This window comes from Cavia porcellus, unplaced genomic scaffold (genome assembly GCF_034190915.1).
Source record: "Cavia porcellus strain 051 isolate PalLab524CR breed Dunkin Hartley unplaced genomic scaffold, mCavPor4.1 scaffold_20, whole genome shotgun sequence".
NCBI lineage: Eukaryota > Metazoa > Chordata > Mammalia > Rodentia > Caviidae > Cavia > Cavia porcellus.
The window spans coordinates 19,949,254-19,961,380 of NW_026947503.1; the positions used below are offsets into that span (position 1 = coordinate 19,949,254).

General features: G+C 38.8%; 1 protein-coding gene across 3 annotated transcripts in view; it reads right to left on the reverse strand.

Moving 5' to 3' along the window:
* Nucleotides 1-12,127, reverse strand: part of Serpinb5 (serpin family B member 5) — a 72,405-nt gene that overhangs the window by 18,758 nt on the left and 41,520 nt on the right. Inside the window, exons 1-2 of one of the 3 annotated variants that reach the window (XM_063231500.1) lie at nt 4,932-5,007; nt 2,575-2,629 (exon numbers count right to left, since the gene is read on the reverse strand). The exons of 1 other annotated variant lie outside the window; for it this stretch is intronic. The gene's annotated coding sequence lies outside the window, so the exon portion shown is untranslated. Of the gene's footprint in view, nt 1-2,574; nt 2,630-4,931; nt 5,086-12,127 lie in introns of those variants that run through there. One more of the 3 variants, XM_003474063.4, reaches the window with a different exon arrangement.

The following is a 12,127-nucleotide window of genomic DNA, read 5'->3' on the forward strand; positions in this document are numbered from 1 at the left end:
GGACACACATCCTGGTGCCAGAGACAGGGTGTCATTATTCAAGATAGAGGGTTTCCTTAGGCTCTATGTGTGCTAGATTTGAAGCCAAGAACAGAGTTATAACTTGCATCTTATACCTGGTCAGAAACACAGAATGCAAAAACATGAAAACCCCCTAACATCAAGGATTGGCCCACTGATCTTCAAATATCTCTTCAGAATTCCCTTTTATGGGATACCTGCCTTGTGTGTGGGTCAAACTAAAAATATTATATTATAGAGTCTGAAAAAGCAAGATTAGAAAAATAATAATGATGATAATAAATGCTGATGATTGTGATGGGTGATGATGTGGATGATATTTTATTGGCCCTATTCATGCTCACTGGTCATTCCACTGAGTTGCTCCTTCTCTTTATACCCCTGAGAAGTACATCAAGTGCACACTGAACAGTACACCGTTACAAATCTATCACACGTAACCTAAAGTCCTGGTAGGCTGTCCTTTAAACCCACCGGGCCACCTTCTCCCCTTGGGTCAGGGTCTAGTTAAAGGATGAAATCATAACCCAGTGGAGCTGACCAGCACTAGATATACACTGAGACCAGCAATGTCCTGAGACGAGAACGAGACTGAGAGTGTTTCAGTTCACCCTTAAGAAAATTAAAAGAAACTTCGAGACATGTGTTTTGGGGAATGTGGGTGACAGACTTTCAAAACAAGCAGGCTAGTTTCCTTCCCCCTGAAGCAAATTTAACAATGACAAAACTGAGTTTATGGACACCTAAAACTCAACATAAACACAAAATAATGATCAATTTCCTCACCAAACAAAAAAAAACCTACACTTACATTCCTACAAACATTTCAATGCTTCTACAACTTGGGGCTTAATCACACCAATAATAATATGAAAATATACAAATTGTGCTTCAACAAACACAAGTAGTTCCCCCTAGCATGTATTTACTACCCCTTAAGAAGAAAAATCAGGGTAATTCTGTAAGTTGATAATGAACGATAATTTTTATGAATTCCTTTGTGTAGAAAAACTATGTTTAAAAGCACAGATTAACCTGCTAAGAGAGTTTGACTGAAGATACCTAGGACTGAATCCGGGAAGTGAATCAAAGGGTAAGGAAATACTCATTTTACCATTTTGTGCAACCAAAATATTATTTATTCTAACATTTTGAGATACGTTTAGCCTAAATTACTCCCTAATTATAGGTCATCTGGTTTTTAATGCAGCTAATTACACAATATTTTAAGGCTGTACTGCAGTACAAAGCTTAGATCCAGGCCTTTGTTGGAGAATATAAATCATTACACATCTAACATCAGGAAGCTTTGCCACAGCCAAGCCCACTTTTAGTGAATCCCTTCTTTTTTGCAAGGTAAGCCTTGGACATAAACCCACCTGCCTTCCTTTCCATCTTCCTGCCATATGTTAATTGTCTCCTTTCTCAGAAAATTCTCCTTGGCTGTGGGGAAAGGCCATAATATACAAAATGCCAGCTACAGCAGCTTGTTTAATGCATGACAAAGGTATCAAAAAAAAGTTTGTAAATAAAAAATGCATTATGCGTTGGTAAATAATGACCAATTATAATATTAATCAAATATTATATGGTGGATCTGGTCATCTGCTCCATGATTAGTCTCAGGTGACCTAAAAGTACTATGAGGGTGATCTGGTCTAAAATAGACAAAAGATAAAAATTAAAAAATGAACTACTGAAGATAGGAGTTTGGCTACAGCCAATTGCCATTTTGCTGTGCTATAAGATGATTAAAACATTTAAACAAATCCCAGAGATGTTAGCAATACATGCCCCCACCAAAATGTCAAATTCTCACAAAGACCATTTTGGATGAGCAAATGCTATAACAAATTTCTAGGTACAACAGTAGGGACTAATACTTCCTTTTTTTGACGACATTAGTAATTTCTATACAGTAAATTTATATGTCCAATGGTTTGTGTTCAAAGTACAAAATCACTACAATATTTTTGCAGTATTCTTTCACAGGTAACTTCTTTCAGTTTCATGAAAATTGTGTAACAATTTTAACAAAAATAATTTTGTTTATAATTCTAATAAAAGCACTACACATTTCAAACTCACTTGAACACTTAAAAAGCATTTTTATTTTAACCAGAGAAAACTGAAGTAAAAATGGAAATAATGATACAAATGCAGTTTTAACAATTTCCACTAAGTGGCTTGTTTTTTGTAATTTTTTCCAAAAGTGGTTCCAAAATCAGAAACCTTCAAGTAGGACGAGATCTTGGAGTGGGATCTAGTGTTGGCCCCACCTTCTTATTTTGAAAATGAAGAAAGTAAGACAGTGATTCTTCTAGGCCACCCACGTAGGGAGTGAAAGTGGCAAAACCAGACCTCCCATTCACTTCTTCTGGTCCCCAGCCTGCCACTCCCCACCACACCCACCACCATCTTTCCTGGCAACTGTGTCTTTGCTGGCGTTTGCACTCCAAAGTCTCTCAAATTCCTGAAATACTGTGTCCTGCATTGCCCTCTTTAAATATATCAAAATAAGCCAAGGACAGTGGCACACAATTATAATCATACCTGCTTGGGAGGCTGAAGCAAGAGGATCACAAGTTCAAGCCAACCTGGGGAGATTCTGTCTCAAAATAAAAAATAATAATGGCCTGAGCATTAAGTTTAGTTAGATGGCATCTCTGGATTCAATCCCTAGCACGACAACAAAAGATACCAAAATGATCTGCATGGTTGTTTTTGTTTTCAACAATGCATAGCTTTTTCCTTATGATTTTCCAACTTTAACCAGCTCTGGTTCTCTTTTCTGTCACTTAAATTGCAAATTCTTAATACTGTAATGCTGTCATTTAATAAGTACTGAGTACCTACCAAGTGCCAGACAGCAAGTGAAGCATTAAGAAAGTGAAGATGAACACAGCGTGGCTCCTGCCACCACCAGGCCATCAACTTGTGGCACGATGGAGACCTAATACTAGACTGGGGTAGGGGTGCTCACTCTTCTAGTCTTAAAGTTTGTCACTGTTCCCTGTATAAAGATTTTTCTAAGTTTGAAATGCCAGTGGCCCTCAAATTTTTTGTTTTCAGATTATTTTGATGAGTTTAAGGTTGTGTGGAAAGGGCAAACACATGTTCCCCTTGGTTTAAGTCTACTGTACTGACATTAGTGACAGTGCCTCTCTCACTCTCAAGCGTGTTCTTATTCAAACATGACCCTGCAGACCATCCACCACACCTTTCTGTACACTGTTACGTGTGTGTGTGAACACATGTTATGTGCATAGCTATGTGAACAGTTTTTCATTCCTTAAAAACTGAATTTTCAGTGTCAGTGCATTGTGGATGTCCTTAGCCGTGCCGGCCTCATTTTACAGGGGAAAATCTGCTCACAGTTTAGTGTAAAACTCCTTAAGTGCTACCTTGAGAAACTTTGCCAATCATACCTATGTTGGAACACCTAAAAACACAACCTCTGTGGCTCACATTCTGGCTCTGGAAAGAGAAAAATCAGAGCCACATTAAGAAAATATGAGATGTTTGCAGCTTATGCAAGATGAAAGAATATTATGAGGATAACATGAAATGATTAAGTATGTGAGAAGAGCTTTGTCCTCAGGGAAGTCCAATGCAGCCGTTAGTATTAATTGCTTGAATTTCCAATGGTGTGATGGTGTGGGAGTTTCTGCTTTGCTCACATGCTCTGAAATATCACAGCTGCTCCTGTTTCTTTAGAAACCTGGCCTTGACCCCTGATCTGCCCCTCACTGCTACGTACCAGTAAAGCAGTACCAGACTAAACCACACCAGAACAGCCCAGATTGCTGAGACTGCACGCTCCAAAAACAGCCTGCAGCCCAGAGGGACTGAAGTGGCACAGTTCAAGGCAGGAGGAAGCAAAAATATAAAGCTTCTGACTCATTTTTTATGGATAGTTTTATCCTCAGAGGCGCTCCCATCTCTCCATCCATCAAACTTGCACTAACTGGTGGCGACTGACACAGAGTCCATCTAAGTTTATTGCAAACCTCTTGAGAGATGCAGAGGGTAAAACATATATCAAAAAATCCAGTGTCACAGAGACATCCCTGAGCTGCAGGTTTGAAGGCCCGGTTCTCACTCAGTGGTGCCACTTACAAGTGGTGACCACTTCACTTCTGGGAGCCTCATCTATTAAATGCCAGGGCTGAGTAAAAATATCTGAAGGTTCCCCAGTCTTGAGTATTCTACAAGTCCATGGGACAACCTAGCCTTTTAAATAAAGTCTTAGTGTGTTAGGCTTAAGGGAAGCCATTTATAAAAAAAATTTTTTTTTAAATATAAAAAAAGAACAATGTAGAGCTCATGAGGAAGAAACTTCGGTGAGTCAGACTACTTTAAAAGTCCAGGAATCCACATTTGAAATGTGCAAATTGTTTAAGCGGAAAGCCAAAGAGGAAAGGAGAACAGTTTTCATCTAAGAGAAAGCAGTTGCCAGGAGAAAAACTCTGAGCTGATGCTTAAAAGTGACGAACAAACAGAGTGGTCCACGAGTCCATTTCGACCCCACAGTACCCACAGGAAAGTGGAATAAGACACACTCGCTAACTCGGCTCTCTCCAGGGCTGGGCACCACACCCTTTCTGAGACCAACATTGCAAACTCATCCCGAATTCAAGGTAGGGTTGAGAACGTCCTCCGTGAATCACTACTGAGGCCTGGATCACCACTAAAAGCCTCTAGCCCTGTTGCCATTTCTTCATTCCTACCCTGTGTAGTTGAGAGATTTCACTCCTTGGAGCTCGAAAGACAGTGAGTTGGAACTGCAGCCCAACTAGGGGATGAGTACTACAGGTCACTCTCCAAAAGGCCCATTGTGTCCACCTCTGGGGCCAGCTTCAAGCAGCCTAGAAAGAGAAAGCGTCCGCCCTGAGACCCACTTTGCTTACCTGGAGTTTCGGGGAACCTGGAAAGTGCAGCAAGAAACTGGGCCGGCGAGGAGTTCGGAGACCGGGAGGTGCAAGCAAGGCTCTGCGGGGGGGGCGCAGCGTGCTCACCTGAGCCGCACCCGCCACTCCCGCGGCGACCACGCCCACGCCGCGTCCGCCCGGCCCCGCCCACCCTGCACTCTGCTCCCACTAAGGCGTCTTGGCAGCCCGTCCGCTATTGAAAGAAGTGATTCACGCCGAAGTTGCTGCTGTCTGCACAGCTTCTAAAGGTCTCCAACCTGTTCAGGCAGGAAAGGCCTGTTGGTGGATCCTGCCCTGAGCTAAATACGTGTATGTGTAAGTAAATAAAGGCAATCCTACCAGACAACACAAGGCCGGAAAGTGACACCTATAAAGTCAGAGGACTATGTGGTGATTGTAATGGTGCAAATTTCTCAAATATATTAGTGGCACGAAAACTACTCTAATCTTCATCCTTTTCAGGTCAACTGCAGAGGTTCATTCTGAGAATTCCACATACAGCACCACTGGAAAATTATTTAATACTAAATTGACAGGACAAATTTTTTGATGAGTAGCAAAGAAAGTTCCCACTAGATTACACAGATTTGCAAAGAAATGTCGACGTGGAGCCTGCTCTTGACATCGTCCGGGTTTCCTACCTCCTTCATTCCCAGGACCTGCTCCCTACTGAATCCATTCTCAGGAAAGTACCTGAAAGGGACGGAGGCAGTTGCTTCTCACTGTGCTCATCCATCTTCCCTACTGTCCGTGTACCACACTGTTGCATCTTAACCTTTATATTCAACAGTCGTCGCTATGTGATGGAGGATTTTAAAGGTAAGAGCCAAGCTTCGTTCATCTGTCCCAATACTCTGCATAGACTTGCTATGCAGTATGCAGTCAATGAATAAGAGTGACTCATGCTACTAAACCAAGACTGACAGCTCCTCACTCACTGCCATGTCCTGAGTATTTTATTAACCAAGTTCAAAGTCATAAACTGAATGAACTGAACTCTGAAGGAAGCAGTCCTAGCATCTGTGTGCCCAGCGCTTTCACCGGCTAATAGAACCCCCAAAAGGCAAGGATTCTCAAGTTTCAGTGTAACATCACTGAGGAGGCCAGCAATTAGGGCAAAACAGTACTTCCCTTTTCACGGTAAGAGTATTACAATGGTGTCTACTTGACTGATAACTCTTTCTCAGTAGTATTTTTCCCCACAGTGGCTACACATTTAAGTCCTTCTGAATATCACCCTAAAAGACCCAGGAAAACAGAATGGTAAGACAGAATGGGGTATACAAGCAGTTCACATTTCTAAAGCCGTGCACTTTCAAACTACTTTCTGGAAAAGGAGGAAATGGGATTATTTTAGAAGAGAATAGCCTCAAGAATTTCTGCTTTCAACCAGTGAGTTCCCCATCTGTCTCTCCTTTAAGTCTTATACTCTGATTGGGGTTTGTGACTGATTAAACAAGCACTTTTTGAATATCAGACCCTGGGCTAGACACTGGGCCAAGAAGAAGACCCTGCCCTGCAACTCAAGGAGACTCCCGTGTAGCTGTAAATTTCCATGAGTCTGAGATCATCATTGTTCATCACAGTGTGCACTGTTGGTGATTAATCAGCATTAACTCACTAGACTCTTCATCTCATGTACTTTTCCCACATGCTACAGGGTTTTTTCTTTGTCTGTTGCCAATGAATGTCATTTTATGGTTTAGTTCAATTGTTGTCATATCAGAGTCTTAAAACATATCATAGTACATTTTTGATATTTTTGACGTGATAAATTTTTTGATTCAGTAATGTGAGCCAGAGCATGTTGCATCAACTATATTATTTGTTAAAAATAATACTAAATAAAATTAAATGGAACATCTTTTCATATCTTTGTTTTAAAATGGAATGCTTATTTTCTAAGTATTTTATTATAAAGCTATGGCTTGCTAACTTAAATTTATTTGAAACTTTTTTTTTAATCGGTACCAGGAATCGAACTCATGACTGCCTGCTTGCAAGGCAGGTGCTTATGCCGCTGAGCTAAATCCCCAGCCCCTGCTAACTTAAATTTATAAATCATTGACGAAAAATACCTTTCAAATTTTTCTTGCTTTACAGGATGATAAACAAGGATAAACATATGAAACAATATCCCATGATCCTCTAGGAAGCTGTGAGTTAAGCCAACAATAAATATTTTGGCTTACACCTTTTTAAAAATTGCCTTTTATGAGTTTAAAAATCTGAGGAGAATGTCTAGAAAGAAAAACGTCAGTTATGTTAGCATAATGACTTTAGAGGGTGTTATGGGGTATGAGATGTAGAAGAAAAAGTTATACTAGTAACTCAGAAAGCTGCAATATCAAAATAATTACATGAATGCCGTCAAGTGTAATCAATCTCTTGCCATGTGGTCTCATGAAAACCATTTCTAGAACACTTCTGATTTTTTATTTTTGTGATGAAATTTGAACCTCCATGAAGCAGACACAAAACCATATTTTACAGTTTTCTGCATAATACACCACACAATTCACTTACTATTTTTACAGTTAATTGCCTCCCCATCTAAAACTAAGAAGGGATGCTTTTCTGTCTTACTCACTGTTCCTGAAGACTTAGAGTAGCATTGGTAATCTAGTGGATACTTGGGACATAGCAGTGTGCAATGAATTAAGAATGAATGAATGAGAAATAATCTGAGGATGAGGTAGATGCACAGGATACTGCGGATTCAATGGATGATGAATTTATCCCATAATCAATGATAGCAATTTGACATTTCCTTACATATCAGCTGCCTTCCTTTCTTCACGGGTATTCAAGCCTACTCAATCTGAATGCCTCCAAATATTTTACACTTATAAAAAATTTCTTTTAAAAAATTTTATGGGTCCCAAGCATGGTGACATGCATCTGGAATCCTAACATAGAAGGAAACTGCGGCAGCAGAATCGAAAGTTCAAAGCCAATCTGGACTATTTAAGGAAACCTGTCTCAAAATAAAAAAGGCTGAGAATATGACTTGGTAGTAAAGTTCTTGCTTAGCATGTATGAGGCCCTGCATTCTATTCCTGCAAATTAATATAATATAATATAATCCACCTGTTTATAGAAGAATTATTTGCCCTAAAATTCCAAAAGATCTACAGTGTCTTTTTTTCCCTTTTACTTTCACAAGAAACAAATTATTGGTCATGTAGGGAAAAAAGAGTAGGCTGGAGCTCTAACTCCGTGGGACAGCACCTGCCTGTGGAGCACAAGGTCCTGAGTTTGATTCCCAGTACCAAAAAAAAAAAAAAAAAAAAAGTAGTTTTTGCTTGCTTTGAAAAGGAGAAATATAGCTTAAAGAATGACTTATCCTTTTATTCACTATATAATGCTTTCCTCTAGTTCAACAGAAGTACTCACTGGCCCAAATATTTTATAACCTAGGAGACTGTTTTGTTGGCGCTTTCTGTTGCCTATGGGTTGAAACATTGCAAACATTATAACTTGATTATTCAGCAGCCAGGCTGAGGGATGATTTGACACACCCTGCCACTCCCAGAACAACTCAAAGGGGCTTTGTTGTGACATGCTTATAATCTCTCCTTCTCTCCCTCTCTCTCCCTCTCCCTCTGTCTCTCTTCCAAGAAGAGGAGGTTCCCTGACAAACTCATCAACATTCTTCCCAGATACCCATAAATCATCAAGGGTTTCCCCATATACACCTGGTAATACGATTACACTGATCTGTTTGTTTGACACCTCTTCACAACAGTAGGGGGGACGACATTAGACTTGCACATTTCCAAAAATTCACAGAGAGTTCACAAAAAGCTTCCCCCTAAGTCACTAAGCACTTTTTTTCCTGTATGGAGAAGTTGAGTCAGAAAAGACAACGTGATTTTCCCTCAAAGTTTCTGGCCACCACAGAAGAAATTATTTGCAAAACCCCAGACATATAATCTGCAACTCTGCAGTAGGTGTGAGCCATGATTTTTGCCTGGTTCCATGACACAATTGCTCCATTCTGAAAACTCATAGTCACATGCTTTCGTCTTACCAATTTCTAGCGTTTGTCTGAAAGAAATTGTATAATAATGGGACTGGGGATTTAGCTCAGTGGCATAAGCGCCTGCTTTGCAAGTATGTGGTCGTGAGTTTGATCCCTGGTACCGATAAAAAAGAAAAAGACAAAAAAAAAAAAGAAATTGTATAATAAATGATAACCTATTACAGAAAATAGCTTATGTGAAAGCACCTGCTAAAACATAATCTTAGGAAAAAAACTAGGACAACAATGAAAATCAAAGTTAAAACAGAGTAGAGCATGGACGGCCAAATATTTTTAAAACTGGCAATTTTTCCTTAAAATGCTTAATACTCTGTGCAAAGGCATATCTGAGCAGAAAATGAAAACTTAGTGCCAATTCACTTGTTTGGTAATGAAAAGAGTGAAGTGACAATATAAAAAAGGTAATTCATTTTGGAGTCAATTCCAGTTACATTGCCATTCAATAGAAATTAACTGGCAGCCAAAACCAACTACTCTGACTTTAGAATTCTCTATTAAAAATTAAGTGAGGCATGGTGGCACACACCTGTAATCCCAGAACTCAGGAGGCTGAGGCAGGAGGATCACCATGAGTTAGAGGCCAGCCTGAACTACAAAATGATGCCCTGCCTCAAAAAAACAAAGAAATTTTAAAAGTTAAAAATTAAATAAATAAGTAAAAATGAAGTGGAGTCTTAGGTCATTCTTAAGTAACTTTTAGATAGAAAAGTCAGTTAATGAAATCTTGCCTTTATCAAAAAAACTTTAATTACTCTTGAAAAGAAATAATTTGATGTTATAAAAATGAAATAAAAACTAAATGAATTAATTAGTTCATTTATGACTGCCTTAATTCATTAATAAAAGAACTGCCAAATTCAGTTACTTCAATTGTCCAAATATTTGTATATGTAAAAGATTTGATCATTTTCTTGTCATACGTAATTCTCATAAGACAAAAGGAATAAAAAATAAAAATAATACTTTTTCAAATGGTTCAATAAAAATAAGAACTTCAGTATAGCTGGTAGGAATGTAAATTGATCAACCCTTCTGGGAAAACATTTAGCAGTACATTATTACCTTCTTCATATTCATTTTCTATGGCCAAATGATACAGATTGTAGAAATCTTTCTTAATGAAATAATCACAGAGTAGGTCAATAATTATGATACAGAAATGTCCATGGTAATATTATTTATAAGAGAAAAATAGGATAGTACCTCAATTTCTATCATTAAAGGAGTAATTGAATATATGTTTCAGACTAATATTCACAAGATTGATTTGTGTATAAGTCGATTAAATGGTGTGACACTTGTGTATATTTAAATATATTCCAATTTAGTTTAGTAAAATACATGTAGTAACTACGGGAGAATAAAATTTAGAAATTTTCACTTCTTTCTATGATGCACTTTAGAGTTAGCAAATTCTATAGTTGGAAAATTTGAAGAAAATAATAAAAACAATTTTAATAGCAATTATTTATGTTACAAGTAGCAAAATGACAAACGCTGTTTTATCAATAATTATAAAAAATTATTTCTGGCTAGTGAAAATAAAAATTATTTTTATTTTCCTTCTAGACTTTGACATAACTCCCAGATTTTCTGTACATCATTTCTTAGTAGTAAAAAGTTACGTTTCTTAAGAAGCAGAAACGTCAGGGTTTGTTTTCATGTGAAAGTCTCCTCAGCTGCCAGCAGAAACGGTGTTACATCTAACGCTCAAATTGCCCTTGACAGCCCCACCCCAACCCAGGTGAACCAGCTTGAGGGGAGGCACAAGCCCAGGGCTGGGGCCAGCAAGAGCCCAAGAAAGCAGACCAGTGGGAACAGGCCTGACCCTCCCTCCTCCTCCTCCTACTGCCCCTCCCTCTCTCCCTCCCCTGGCTCCTCCTCTGCCAGAGCCTGACAGATGCTGGCCACACCTCTGCCTAGTTCCTTGAGGTAACTCAAGCACATCAGGAAGCGAGGCTCAGCTTTAAAGAAGACCTGGAGATTACTAAACCCAAATCCTAATTTCTAAATGGTGAGACATTGGCCCACAGTGCTTAGTGTGTTTTAAAGTGATATTAATAAGACCTTTTATACATGCCTTCCTATAATACATTAGGTCAGGCCTGTTTCTATAACATTTATACATGAAGAGGGAAAGATACCAATGTGCAAGGCTGCCAAATAACTTCCCCCAGGTCACAACATCAGTGAATAGTAGAAACCAGATATAAGTCCAGGTAGCTCTCAACAAATATACTCTGCCTTGTGCTAAACACCATACACAGTTTTAATCTGGGATTTAATGTGTCCATTCCTATCTGGAATATAAGAAGTACTTCTTGGATAAACAGTTCTCTGTGATGACAGAGAATTCAATGAAAGAAAATGCAAGAATTTACAGAGCTCAGAACTAGAGAGTCAATTGACTTCACTAGGAAAGGGAGAAAAATTTTATAAAGTTTCAAATTAATCTTTCAGGGAGTGGGGGGATGCATGGGTCATTATGTAAGATACTACAAGTGGACTTTTCCAATGAGAATTCTAAGTCCTGGTCTCTTCTTCTTAAAATGGAATTTAACAGTGATTCCTTTTAGCAAGTGCCCTCAATTCCACCCCCCAAGACTTGGGGGGCTCTGAAATTCACTTGCTGTGGCTCCAATTGCCTCCAATTAGAGAACTGAGACCAGAAACATCTTCGTCTTCCATGAACCCCACTCTGTCCCTCTATCCCCTTGTTCACACCCATATATTATTTACATTTAAGCCTAGTCCTTCCCTAATCCTAAACCATGTGGAGGGGTAAGGTCCGTGATTTATGCATATATCTTTACTTTCTCTCCTGATTTGCACAATAAACATTAAATAAAGTATCTATTTTAACTCCTAAAAGTGACACAGGAACAAATATCTAGTAGTAAATTTTGTGTAGCAACAGTATAGCAGAGGAAGAGACCTAGAAGGGCACTAACTGGGTTGAATGGAATTTCTAGTTTTAGTTTTTCGAGGAATTTCTATACTGGTTTCCATCATAGTTGTACTAGTTTACCTTCCTATCAACAATGTGAAATGTTTTCTTTTGCTCCACAGCCCCACTAACATTTGTTATTGTTTGATTTCTTGATGACAGTCATTCTTTAGAGTAAGTAGA